This window comes from Bidens hawaiensis, unplaced genomic scaffold (assembly GCF_021521415.1).
Source record: "Bidens hawaiensis isolate Kalapana, Puna unplaced genomic scaffold, B.hawaiensis_p1.1 tig00027229_1, whole genome shotgun sequence".
Taxonomy (NCBI): domain Eukaryota; kingdom Viridiplantae; phylum Streptophyta; class Magnoliopsida; order Asterales; family Asteraceae; genus Bidens; species Bidens hawaiensis.
In genome coordinates this window covers 293945-305664 of record NW_027494395.1, presented here as the reverse complement: position 1 = coordinate 305664, position 11720 = coordinate 293945, and the positions used below count along the sequence as shown (strand labels likewise).

The window sequence follows — 11720 nt, the reverse complement described above, 5'->3', positions numbered from 1 at the left end:
TGTCATTGAGAATTTGAGATAGTATTATTATTACTCATTATAAATATGAAGTAGAATGAAGATAGTTTGTTTATCATAATGGAGAGCTAATTGAATTTATATGCACATTTTCCCATCATCACCAACGCATGATTACATATAGCATTGGTGTATACGTCTATACACACATGCATGATGCATGTTGTGATTACCTAAACAAACAGATAGTTAAATGAGTAGATGAAGTACTAATATTATTAATTTAAAAAAAAAAAATCAAAGTAGCCAAATTGACCAAAATAACTCCAAATAGGCTTTGACCAATCACGCTTTGACATATATATAAGCCGCTTAGGCACCATTAGGCACAAAATGAACCACATGGCATCCCAAGTAACTCACCTCGCGAGCGGCTTGGCTCGTTTCAGTACCGATGTCAAGCTCATCCCTAATTTCTCATCAAAAGGATTAACAGTGGCGAATCCAGAAACTTTTTTCACAGAGGTCGGAAATCTTTTGGGTCGGGTCAAATCGGTATGAAATATTTCACTGGTCTAGTTTGGCCGTTCCAATCTGACTGAATCGGATCTGGTCATATAATCTTTTATTTACGTCATAAGTAGAAAATGGTTTTCTATTAACATTTGACGGCATCTGAACAAAGATCATCCAATTCGATAAATTCGGGAGTCTTAGAAGATGATCCTTGCTTATCTTCTACTTTGTTTTTTTATTGAGAAATCCTTCCATTAAGAGATTCATTATTCTTTCTTCCTACAAACTATTATCAAACATAAATACAATCAAACTATCAAGTGATCAAACAAAAACTCTCAAAAATTAGACTTGGGTTGGGTAGCAGGCTAATAAATGAGTATAATTCGAATGAATTGAGTTTTGGGCTTACGATGTGGTTAAAGAATTGGGTTGGATATTGGACTGTTTTACTTAAAAACTGGTATTAAATTCAAATTTAATTGAAAAAATTATTTATATTTTATATTACATTTACATAATTATATTTGTAAAATTTTTCATTTTACTTTTTTATTAGGTTATTCTCAAACTTTCATAGGGATAGTCTCAAAATTTCACAATAACCGGTCGGAATTTTAGACCATATTTATCTAATAAAAAATTCAACAAAACCCGCCAATGATAACGACTAATAAACCACTCTTTGGCTGAAATAAACATAAACAAAAAATAAGAAATATAAATATTGAACACATTAGATGTTCATGACCACAGTTGAACGAATATGATCATGGTCTATGTTCATGTTTATTTATCTAGTTAATTAAACAAAACTCTTTGTTCATGTTTGCTCATTTATTAAACGAAAGAACATAAAAGAACCTCCTGTCAAACCGTTTGAAAACATTTCATCGAACGTTTAGTTCGTATACATCCCTTTAAAACAACTTTGCGATTACTACTATATATAAACTAGAACTTTGGTGTCGCAAGTACTCTATTAGGCCACTTGGCAGCACCGTATCAATCCCGTGTATTTTGTTTTGTTTTTTGTAGTTCAAACGAATGTAAGGGAAACCGACCAAATGTCATTTTTTTTATTCCTGTACCATAACGAAGCTGACCGAAACCGACAAATTCGAGTAGACCCGCCTCTTCAACGCATGTGATTGACAACGCTCGGGTTTTACCAACGCGCAAGTTTACCGTCTGACACCCCTCCCATTGGCCATTGTTTCACCTTCATATAAATTTATAATTTTCTTTTTCATTTTTTAACTCTAGTGTCGTAGCGAGCGAAATCAAAAGATTCAAAACTGACCGATTTCGTGTCGAATTACTGCCACAATGACCGAGACCGACAACACGTGTATGACGAATTAATTTTTTGGATTTTAACGCTCAAACTTTACCAACAATATCTATACCTTAATAAACATAATCAACACCAACCGAATTCACGTCGACCCACTCGGGTTTTACCAACACCCAAGTTGATATATAAAAAGCGAGAAACTGTTTCATTTCATGACTTTTACAAGAACCCGATTCCTTACCAAAATGCTTCCAATAATTTCTTCATTTCTACTAATACTCTCATTCTCATTCTTCCTCCATTCAAACAATAATAATAATAATAATATCATCAATGAGTAAGTATACTATACTTTGCCAATTTCAGTTACTTGATGCTGCTAATGTTTTCAATATTCTAACAGCTACTTTGCATAATTTGATTTTGATCGTTATCGTTTTGTTATTTACTTCGATCGTTACGTGACTTAAGTTTACGATCATGCTAGAATAATTACAAGTTTAGAACGTTAACATATTTGAATTTTTAAGTTATAAGTTCCGAATGGTAGCTCGGCTCGTTTATTATTTATTAATTAACTTTTATATTGCAAATTCCGACCCCCACATCTTATCCTCCATTTCTTTCTTAACGCACAAAAAAATCGGTGAGACTCGATTTGAATATTTAGTGACCCGATTTGAGAAAAAATAATTGAAACACATTTGAAACTTGGTTATTTTATTGTAAATGAGCCTAGTTTTGGCTTGAGATTGTGCAGTACTTTAAACGAGCTAAAATCGGCTCGAGCTTGGTTGTGCGGTGTGGAATTAATACATAGAAGTCCAAAAGAGGTTAAACTTAGAATACAAAAGACTCGTTAAGGCTTGACGAGCCTAAACGAGCTTCCTGTACAAGGCTCGAGCTAGGCTCAATTCAAGCTTTTTATCATTCAATCTGAGTACCTCGCGAGCGGCTCGGCTCCCTTGATTAGAATGCAATTATTGGTTTAGAACTTTGCCCTAATCTGCATAAATCAACACAGATAATACATGTTTAATTCATCTTGTACTTATTGCTATTTGCTAGTGATTTGAATTTTGATAGTAGAGAACTAGTATGCCTAATATTATTGCTAATTTGCTAGAATTAGAACGATAAAATTTTTGAATTTTTAAGTTATTGGTTCGCAACTGTGCCGGAGCTCGGCTCATTTATTATTTATTAATTACATTTTATACATTTTATATATTTTGAGAAAACCTTAAACGAGCCTAAGCTTGGCTCGAGCTCGTGTAGTACTTTAAACGACCTAAAACTCGGCTCGATCTCGGTTGTGCAGTGTGAAATTAATGCTTAGAAGTCTGAAAGAGGTTAAACTTAAAACTTAAAAATATATAGGCTCGGTACGGCTCTACTAGCCTAAACGAGCTTCCCATACAAGACTCGAGCTTGATAAGTAAATGAGCTTTATCTGAGGTTCAGGCTTGGCTAGGGTTGATTCAAGCTTTTTATCGATCTGATCTTGAGTAGCTCGCTAGCGGCTCAGCTCGGCTCGTCTGCACCCTTGATTAGAATTCAGTTATTTGTATACAACTTTGCTTCATTACAGAGAGTTTCATCAAACTGCATAAATCAACACAGAAATTACATGTTTAATTCATCTTGTACTTATTGCTAGTGCTTTGAATTTTGATTGTAGATTATGATTATGTTGGAGATAGAATGCTAAAATAATCAAATTTTGCAATTATTGGTTTACATTTGTGCACTAATCTGATACGTACCAGAGAATTCAGTTACTTCCAAATAGGGGTGCAAACGAGCCGAGCCGAGCCCGAGCCCGAGCTCGACCAGGCTCGAGCTCGGCTCGTTTAATTTACACAGAGCTCGAGATCGAGCTCGACTCGTTTCGAGCTCTATTTCCAAAGCTCGAGCTCTGCTCGTGAGTAGATTGTCAAGCTCGGGCTCGGCTCGTTTACCATTTATTAGTTATTTTTTAAATAATATAATTATTTTTATATATTATTTTCTATTATAATTTTCTGCATAAAATAATATATATATATTATTTAGTTATTTTTATTTATTTTTAATAACAATATATATATTAATTAATAATTATTAAATAAATATTTTAAAAAATTATATAAATGGCAGGCTCGTTTGGGCTCGCGAGCCGGCTCGAGCTCGATAGGTGAAGCTCGGGCTCGGGCTCGTTTATTAAACGAGCTTACTTTTAGGCTTGAGCTCAGGCTCGATTAAGCTCGGCTCGTTCGAGCTTTTTAACGAGCCGATCCCGAGTAGCTTGGCTCGTTTGCACCCCAACTTCCAATATTATCACCAAAACAAGTAAATTACATGTTTAATATCTTTTGAAGGTACGTCTCGACCGTGCCCGTCTCTTAAGTCATTATCCAACAGATTTGGAGGCATTCTGCATTGCTGCAATTCGACAGACAAGTATGAGAGGTTGGACAGTGAGCTTGAGAGGAAAATGATGGAGGCTAAACAAAGAAGTGCTCAAAGAGAGAACAAAATTAAATCCATCAATAGCATAATTCTGCGGTTTCCTCAGTACCGAGAGGGTTTGGAAGAAATTAGAGGCGTTTTTCGACAGTTCGGTTAGTTTAACAGGATTTTAGTTTCGACCTTCTTATGCTTGTTTATTTGTTAGTGCTTTTCATTTTGTGGATCCTCTTTATATGGTGTGCAAAGAATTAAATGTGTAATGGGTGTTTAATAGGTTGTTTATAGACTTATGAACCAGATAATGGTTTGTTTTCTTAAGACAACTCCTTGCTTGTTTCTCAATGTATGACTATATTGACCCTAGCTAGCAAAAGATCAGATTAAACATGTTTGTTAAAAAAAAGCACATAGAGGTCTCAGGTTCAAGTCTAGTTTCCACTGGTTTTCTGTAGGGGTGTGCATACTGCATGAAACCAACATAACCGAACCGATACCGAAATAACTGAACCCCAAACAAAAACCAACTGTTTGATATAATGTTTTTGTAAAATCGGAACCTAACTTATGGATTTTCAAATTTTTACATTCAACTTTAAGTAATTCATAAGAATTTAGTGAATAGTTTAACCCAAATGTATAATAATTAATTATTTATTAATTAACAAAAACACTTTGGCCCAAATTCATTATTTTGAGCCAATTTTTTCTGGCCCAAAAACTTAATGCCCAAATGGCATACTCAAAAAAGCCGAAAACCGAAACTGAGAAAAGCGGTAAAACTGAAATGAACAAATTTTAAAATCTCAAAAACCAAAATTTCTTTAGGTAGCAAGGTATTGGTGGGGTCCAGTTAGTTTTTCGGTAATGGATTCTCACAAGTATACAAACTTTGTTGTTGGTTCCCCTTCTATGTAGTTATTGCCTTTAGTATATTAGTGCTAATATATACTTGCTGATATCTAATAAAACCATATCAATGCTCTTGGATATTAGCAAATTGTTGGACCATGTAAATACTACGCCCGAGTTTATTCTTGGTTATTATTGTGGTGTAAAAACTGGCTTATTTTTAATTCCCCTCACATATATTTCCTTTCTCATTCAGATGTTGATTCAAATGGAATTATTGACCGCGAGGAGCTAACAAAATGCTTACAAAAACTGCAATTTGACTGCACAGAACAGGAAATTAATGACCTTTTTGAGTCTTGTGACTTGGGCAAGAACAAAGGCATGAAATTTAATGAGTTTGTAGTTGTATTGTGCCTTATTTACCTCCTTGGTGGTACTTTAGCATCAAACCACACGGTAACCACAACATTCTTCAATCTTTTAACTGTTTTCTTGGTAAAATTTAATAAAAGAAATTTTTGTTTTAGGCAACAACAATGGGATCTCCAGAACTTAAAGCAACATTTGATTCCATTATTGACGCGTTCTTGTTTCTTGATAAAAATGGTGATGGGAAGCTGGACAAGAAGGACGTAATCAAATCTATGAATGATGATTTCCCTAAGGAGAAATCTCCTACTCACATTACCATGAGTCGATTCAGTAATCTCCTAACTTTAACTGCTAACATGAACGGTTTAACGGTCTAAAGTCGTATGCAAAATGCATAAAATCTCCTATAGTTTCTTTAATCCTATTTGATACATTAACCATCTACATTATTAATGAAAAGCAAAAGTTAAACCGACCTGTTTTGACTCCACTAAAACATACCCATTTGACCTGAACTTGTTTTTAACGTTGCCAACTCGCCCGTTTTACTACCTTTATGCTAAACATATGTTGTGCTAACTGCTAAATGCCATTTTGACCATATTAATTTTTCATTAATGCAGAAGAAATGGACAGGACAAGGATGGCAAAGTCGGGTTCAGGGAATTCCTCTTCTCTCTGGTGAACTGGGTCGGGATTGACTTGAATGACGATGTCAACATCACAACAATCTAAAATCATAAATGGTAACAACTAACAATGTAATGTATACTTAAATATTTACATACTTGCAGCATACAACTTTGTGACACTCTTATTATGTTTTATATATGGCTGAAAAATGTGTAATTAAAATTATTGTATTCCTAATGCTTGAACTCTCCTGACTATAGACAAAGATAACATATTTCTTTCTTTCCATTCTTCACTTTTCTCCTTCCTTATCATTCTCTCCTTGAGGCTGGCACGGTTGTCTAGTATGCTAACAACATGACTCATGGTTGGTCTCGACTCCGGGTTTGACCGCGTGCAAGCCATACCTAACTTAACCAACCTGGTCAACTCTTCATGATCATACTCCCCATTTAATCTAGAATCCACCAATTCTTTATAATCCCTCTTTCGGGTCTCGAACTCATGCACCCGTTTCACCAATAACACATCAGGCGTTCGGAAATCGACAGCCATCTGTCCACTAACCACCTCAAGCACCACTACACCGAAGCTGTAAACATCCACCATTGTGGTGGCTACCCCTGACTCCATGTATTCAGGTGCCATATACCCGAAAATCCCGTTGACTGAAGTGTTGACTTCCACATGATGATCTTGTTCGTTTCTTTTTAGAAACTCGGCTAATGCAAATGACCCGAGCCTCGGGTTCATATCGAGCTCGATTCCTATGGCGGATGAGGTTATGTTTCTGTGAATAACTTGCTGTTCCCATTCATCGTGGAGGTAATGAACCGCGTTTGCAAGTGATTTCAAAATGTTGTATCGGTGTGTCCATTTTAAGACCGGTTGTGACCGTTGGTGGTTATGATGAGAGAGGAGTTGACTTAGCATACGGCTAGCCGAATAGTTGTAGACCACGAGCATCTCGCCTTGCTCGGTGCACCAACCGTGGAGCTGAACTAGGTTCCTGTGACAAAGTCGGCCCAAATTCGAAAGCTCGTTTGAAAATCTGACCCGTAAAGCTGGGCATGTCTTCAAACCGAGCCGTTTCACTATTATGTCTTGGTTGTCAATGACACCATAGTACTCAGTCCCGAAGTCGAGCTCAGCTAGCCGGTTAGAGTCCGAGAAATTGTCCGTGGCAGAGATGATCTTGTTGTAGGTGATCTCGCGTGGCGGTCTAACCATTGGGAATATTTTCGATGGGCTGCGGTTCGAATTGATCGTGCTCGAGATCATGCTATCATCGAGACTGTATCCGGTTTCTGTAATATTGGACCCCGAGATCATGCTCGGGATCATGTCATTGCCGCCAGTGTATCCGACACTGGTGGTCACATACAAGCTGTCTCCCTTGGCGGTGACGAAGGTGATTGTGCTTGCTGAAATGGCACTAATAGCTGCATTGGTGATTGATGATGGTGTTGTAGTGGTGTCAGTAACATTGCTACTGCTAACTGGTGGATATACCGAGATGTACCGAGGGTAAGTTTTGAAAGATGGAAGATCAGGGAGGTCAAGTTATGTGCCCGAAAGCGATTCAATGATGCTTTCGAGGATCCATTTCATGTCAGGTCGGGATTTCGGGTCGTGGAGCGTGCATAACAACCCGAGTTTAATCAAACGCTCGACATCATGAACTTTGTATGACCCGTCTTTTAACCGTCGATCAACTGCTTTTGAAGTCATGTTTTCATCAGATAGTTCTCTAACCCAGTCAAGTAGAATAATCTTGTCATCCGGGAATGTAAGATCGATTGCTTTTCGTCCCGAAACAATCTCGAGCAGCACAATCCCGAAGCTGAAAACATCTGACTTGGCAGTGGCAGTACCGGTGTGGAAGCTCTCGGGTGACAAGTAACCAATCGTGCCGCCAATCCTCGTGGTTTCTGCGGCCCTAAACCGACGATGGTTTGCTGATGGTGTACTAATATGGTACTTGAGTTCATGTTCTAGCCACTGAGCCAACCCGAAGTCACCAAGTCTTGCATTGTAGCTTGAATCCAGCATCACGTTACTCGTTTTCACATCGCGGTGTATAATTTGACCCTCGAGCTGTTCGTGGATGTAAAACAAAGCCGCACCAAGACCGATCACTATTTTCAGCCTCCGGTCCCACTGGAGTCTCGCCCCGGCTAGCCCGAAAAGCACCCGGTCAAGGCTGCGGTACGGCATGTACTCATAAACAAGCAGAAGCTGATCATCATGAACGCACCATCCACGTAACGGGACTAGATTCCTATGACGAAGATTAGCCACAGCCGACAGCTCCGCCACGAAAGTCTTCTCGAACCGCTCACCGGTCTCCATCAAACACTTCACCGCCACCACGGTCCCGTCCCGTGGCAAAACCGCTCTATAAACTCTCCCAAACCCGCCACTTCCAAGTATTTCATCTTTACTAAACCCTTTAGTGCCTATGTAAAGCTCGGAGTAGCTAAATGTTTTCGGGCTATGGCCTGCAAACGCCTTCTCGTTTGGTAAATGAACCCCTTCGGTGTCATGGAATACAATAGACGGGTTTCTGCGCCATGCACCATGGTGGCAGAAACCACAAGAACGGATATTAATCCTCATGTGGTACATGCGGGCCAGAGCCCGCCTGATGACATCAGGGATGTGAATATTACATGACCGGTGTTTGTGTATGTGTGAGCGGGTATCTAGTTGTTTAAGATCGCGGTCACGATCATGGCCATGGTCAACCGGTTTATCATCAACATTGTCGGTCGGTAAGACGAAGCAAAGGCTAGTGATGGGCATGGTTATGTTTGTTCTGATGGCATGAGTTTGTTTAGGAGTTGTATGGTGAATGATATAAGTTATAAGTTACATAACTATTCAAGTGCATAAATACTTATTTGTGTGAATCCGTGTGTATGTGCGTGTTTTCTGACTTTAATTTGCTTACTTGTATGGTTGACTTTTCTTATATGTATTTGCACACACTGCATGAAAAGTTGTACATTTTTATAGTCTTTTTTGTACACCTTATTTTCATTTTTTTAACTTTTTGTTCTTTCTGACTTGTCACCCCTGATCTAGAACCATATGGTTATTGGTCAAATTTAAAACCTTTATTACATAAAAAAATGTACAAAAAAATCTTCGAGAATTAAAGAATTGCCACTTTACTAAAAAAAGTAATGAAGTGGTTGAAATATTTATTCTTTTAAGAAATGCAAAAGATGACAACAAACTTTTGGTATATTAAATCATGTGGCCAGATAAGAATTAGGATAAACAATATTGAATTATTGATCGATGATATTTATGGTTGATAATATTTGAATTATCCTATAGAGGATGTGTAGACCATTTTAAGAAAGAGTGGATTTAAATCGGCAAAAGAGAATATGAAATCTAGAAGTAGAAGCCAAACCGTGTGGATCAAGTAAATTATACCCTTTTGTAGTTTTGTTTGTTCATCAACGAGGGATGGCAATGGGTCGGATCGGGTAAACGAGGGATGGCAATGGGTCGGGTCGGGTCTGGGACAGGTCTAGGTATTTCCAGACCCGAACCTGATTATAAAAACCCGTCCCAGACCCGTTGGGTTTTTATAGGGTAATTACCCATCGGGTATCGGGTAAACCCGCGGGTTTCGGGCATACCCGTCAGACACACCCAAATTAAATCTATAGGGTTTCTATCGGGTTCTGACAATATATATATATATATATATATATATATATATATATATATATATATATATATATATAAGATAATATTATTAAACTTTTCAAATGTTACTATGACCAGTTATCGGAACTAACAAAAGCAAACATATATATAATAATTTTTAATATTATTATATACTAAACATATATGATATATATAACAAATATATAAAAAATTATGCCGGGTACATCGGGTATATAATCGGGTAAATGGGTCAATGTTATCGGGTAATCGGGTCGGGTAACCAGGTATTTTATAAATCCCAAACCCGTCCCAGACCCGCGAAAAATTTCAAAACTAATTCCAAACCCGTCTCAACCCCTAATGGGACAGGTCAATTATGTCGGGTTTCGGGTATTCCCATCGGGCCCGGGTTTAACTGCCATCCCTATCATCAACGAAAGCCAATGGCGGGATCGAGTTGGAGGCCCATCTCTGGACGGTGAGGGTGAGGTGGGGATGTGTTCTCTTATTCTCTTTAATCCAATGAAATTATTGGGTATGTTTGATAGGGGTAGGGCTCGTTGCTTGGCTCGTTTACAACTAAACCGAACAAATGAAATTTCAACCGAGCAAAAATCGAAACGAGACAAAATTAAAACGAGCATTTTTTGATCGAACATCGAGCGATTTTCGAGCATTATTTTATCTCTTTTTCACTTTAAAATTTTTAGTAAGAAACAAGTTTGAAGATTGTAAATGATAAATTTTGTAAACAAATTAGTAGTTTTTAGCAAACGTGTAATATGTTGTAATTTTTACGAGGAAGAAGTTTAAGTGAGATATAATGAATATGTAAACAAACTTTTAATATTCCGAAAACTTGAAGTGAACAAATGAAACTATTAAATTGATGGAATATGAAAATTTTAAAATGGTTAAAAAATTGTATACTTGTATTTATGTATTCTGTATATATATTTGTATATTTGTTCCTATATAATTATATAAAAAATAAATTAAAGATATTCAATTCGAACTGAACTGAGCAGACCTTTGCTCGTTGCTTGGCTTGTTTACAAATCGAACTGAGCAGAGTGGCTCGTTTACAATCCAGCGAAAAAACAAGCAAGCATTTTCCAAGTAATTTCCTAATGAGCGACGAGCGGTTTAGACGACCTAGATAGGGGCCTCTATGAGTGTATAAATCAAATTTAGTTTTGAACCAAGTGTGTTTGTTTGATACATGTTATGCTTGTTTTTATTAGGTAAAATAAATATAGTTACTATGCTACTATGCAAAAAAAATTGGTCTAGGATACTATCTTTTTCTTATGAAACAAACCAACCCCTGAAGTCTAATTTGTGAAATCAAGCAGGAACCAAACCGTTAGTGATGGTTTGGTTTGGTTTGGTTATAAATTTAAATGGTTTGGTTTCGGTTTTCGATACTCAAAAACGTTGCTAACATTTTGGTCCACAATTTAACCTAAAAACTATCAAAATTCGGCCATGAACACTCATGTTTATAACATAGGTTGAGTCGTGGAGTTGAACAGCGGTGATGGTGATGAGGTGACGCTAAGGTGGCAAAGCACAAAGAATGAAGAATCGTGAGTATAACACATGGCCTTACACATATATACCATTCTCCATACTTCATTTTTATGTCACATCAGCGACATCTCACCACCTCCTTCACCAATCATCCCCACCACTTTACCTATATTATACCCATTATTCTCCATTCATATCTTTTTAGTATACTTTAATACTAAACAATAAGAATAAAAAAGCCTAAACCAACCGCAATTTGTTACATCAACTAATGGAAGAGAGTGATGTACGATTGTACGTGGTTAGGGCCATTCTCACCACGCAAAGTTGAAGGGAAGAATGGAGGGATGTGATTTTTTCGCTCACCAATGTAGATGTGGTGTCAGTAAGAAGGTAGACGGCGCTTTTCGAAGCCTAAGCC

General features: G+C 37.3%; 3 pseudogenes; 1 reads left to right on the top strand and 2 right to left on the bottom strand.

The window, feature by feature from the left end:
* Positions 1–2091: 2091 nt before the first annotated feature.
* On the top strand, positions 2092–6181 carry LOC143574970 (putative calcium-binding protein CML22; annotated as a pseudogene).
* A 9-nt stretch (positions 6182–6190) lies between these two features.
* On the bottom strand, positions 6191–8940 carry LOC143574969 (receptor like protein kinase S.2 pseudogene; annotated as a pseudogene).
* Positions 6302–7309, bottom strand: LOC143574975 (receptor like protein kinase S.2 pseudogene; annotated as a pseudogene).
* Positions 8941–11720: the final 2780 nt, after the last annotated feature.